This window comes from Ursus maritimus (genome assembly GCF_017311325.1).
Source record: "Ursus maritimus isolate PB19 chromosome X unlocalized genomic scaffold, ASM1731132v1 scaffold_X1, whole genome shotgun sequence".
Classification (NCBI taxonomy): Eukaryota; Metazoa; Chordata; class Mammalia; order Carnivora; family Ursidae; genus Ursus; species Ursus maritimus.
In genome coordinates this window covers 86,449,853-86,452,662 of record NW_024423319.1, presented here as the reverse complement: position 1 = coordinate 86,452,662, position 2,810 = coordinate 86,449,853, and the positions used below count along the sequence as shown (strand labels likewise).

The 2,810-nt window shown below is 39.3% G+C and overlaps 1 pseudogene; it reads left to right on the top strand.

Annotated features, from left to right (window-relative positions):
* Positions 1-222: 222 nt before the first annotated feature.
* Positions 223-1,167, top strand: LOC121101272 (annotated as a pseudogene).
* Positions 1,168-2,810: the final 1,643 nt, after the last annotated feature.

Genomic DNA, 2,810 nt, shown 5'->3' with positions numbered 1-2,810 from the left:
TGCCTCTCTCTCTGTCAAATAAATAAATAAAATCTTTAGGGGCACCTGGGTGGCACAGCGGTTGAGCGTCTGCCTTCGGCTCAGGGCATGATACCGGCATTACGGGATCGAGCCCCACATCAGGCTCCTCCACTATGAGCCTGCTTCTTCCTCTCCCACTCCCCCTGCTTGTGTTCCCTCTCTCGCTGGCTGTCTCTATCTCTGTCAAATAAATAAATAAAATCTTTAAAAATAAATAGATAAATGAATAAATAAAATCTTTAAAAACAAAAACAAAAACAAAACCCAACTGGTAAAACTTCAAGGCAATCAACAAAGATGTATAAGAACTTAACACACCATCAACCAACAAGATCTAAGTAACATTCATATAACATTCCACCCAATAACAGCAGAATACACATTCTTTTAAAGTGTCCACGGCACAAAGATGGCACTGAAATTAAAGAAGGAAGCCCCTGCCCCTCCCAAAGCCAAAGCCAAGGTTTTGAAGGCCAAGAAAGCAGTGCTGAAAGGTATCCAGAGTCACAAGAAGAAGAAAAGAAGCAGAAAGAGGAGAAGGAGGAGGAAGAGACAGATATTCACACATCACTCAAATTCTAGTGGCCCAAGCTTCTGTGGCTCTAAAAGCAGCCAATATCTCCTTAGAAGAGCACCCCCAGAAGAAACAAGTTTGACTATTATGCCATTGTCAACTTGCCCCTGACCACAGAGTTAGCCATGAAGAAAATAGAAGACAAGAGCACGCTGTGTTCGTTGTGGATTTCAGGGCCAATAAGCACCAAAACAAACAGGCTGTGAAGAAGCTCTGCGACACTGAGGTGGCCGAGGTCAACATCCTGATCAGGCCTGATAAAGAGAAGAAGGCATATGTTCAGCTGGCCTCTGACTGTGACGCTTTGGATGTTGCCAAGAAAATCGGGATCATCTAAACCGAGTCCAGCTGGCTAATTCTAAATATAAACGTTTTGCCAACTCACACCAAAAAATAACAAAGTATCTATGGAACATAGAACAAGATAGTTCATATTCTGGACCATAAAACAAATCTCAACGAAATGAAAAGAACGGAAGTCGGAGTGTGTTCTCTGACGACAAAAGAATCACATTAGAAACCAGTAACAGAAAACACCGAAGCATTTGAAAACAAAAAAACATACTTCTAAATAATCCATGGATCAAACAGGAAATCTCAAAGAAAGTAAGAAATACATTGAATTGGATGAAAATTAAAATCTAGCATATCAAAATTTGTGAGATGCTGCTGAACCAGTGCTGAGAGGGAATCTTTTTACCATTAAATGATTACATTTAAAAAAAGGAAAAATCTCAAATCAGTCACCTAATATTAAAAAACTTCATAAAGGAGCACAAAATAAGCCCAAAGGAAGCGAAAGGAAAGAAACAACAAGAACAGAAATCAATAAAATTGAAAACAGAAACACAATACAGAAAATCCATAAAACAGGGTGCTGATTCTTTGAAAAGAGCAGTAAAAATGACAAGTCTCTAGCAAGACTGCCAACAAGAGAGAGAAGACACAAATTACTACGAACAGAAATGAAACACGGGCTATCACGGCAGACCCTGCAAACATCAAAAGGATAGTAAGGAAATGGTGTGAACGACTCTACACACAAATTTGATGAATTAGATGAAATGGAGCAATTTTTCAAAAAAGCACAAGGTACCACAACTCGCCCTATAACTACTACAGAAGTTTGTAACTTTAAAACTCCCGAGAAAGTAATCCCTAGGCTCACATAAATTCTACCAAACATGAATTCTAGGTGAAGTCTATCAAACATTTTAAAAAGAACACCAAATTTGTAAAATCTTTTCCAAAAAATAGAAAGGAGAAAAATTCTTTTTTTTTTTTTTTTATTTTTTATTCATTTATTTGACAGAGAGAGGCAGCGAGAGAGGGAACTGAAGCAAGGGGAGTGTGACAGGGAGAAGCAGGCTTCTCGCCGAGCAGGGAGCCCGATGTGGGGCTCGATCCCAGGACTCTGGGATCATGACCTGAGCCACAGGCAGACGCTTAACGGCTGAACCACCCAGGCACCCCAAAAGAAGAACAATTCTGAGCTTAATTTTATGAGGGTAGTATCAACCTGATACCAAAATCAGACAGTCTAAAAAAGGAAAACTGCAAATAGCTCTCATGAGTATAGGCATAAAAGTACTTCACAAAGTATTATCAAATAGAATTGAGCAACATACAGAAATAATTACACGTCCTGAATGAAGAGGATTTCTTCCAGAGATGCAAAGCTGGTTCCATATCTGAAAATCAATCTATGTAAACCAGCATATTAATGGTCTAGAGAAAGAAAGTAAAATGATCGTATCAGTTGATGCAGAAAAAGCACTTGACAAAATTTATCACTCAAGGAGGGTATCAGCAAAGATGGTGAAGAGAGGAATTTCAAAAATCTGCCCTTCCATACAAGCAATTAAAAAACCTGGCAAAAGCAACATTTTCAGAACTCTGGAAACTAACTAGAAGCTTACAGTGACAAGGAGAGTGCTTAATCAAAACCCAAAACAGAAAACAAACAAAAAACAAGCCAAATCTCAGTAAGAAAAGTGGCTTTGTGGAATTTTAATGGATCTTGGTTCCATCCTCCCATCCCAAGCCCGGTGGTAGCCTTGAAAATAACATCCCACCTTCTTGGTACTGGGGTGGAGGGGAGCAAAACAGATGTCACTTACAAAGAATTGTAATTAATTGCTTGGACTCATCTGGTAGTTCCTGGGGAAGATCAGCTCACGAGGTTTACCTTTATCTTACCTACCTCAAAACTCAG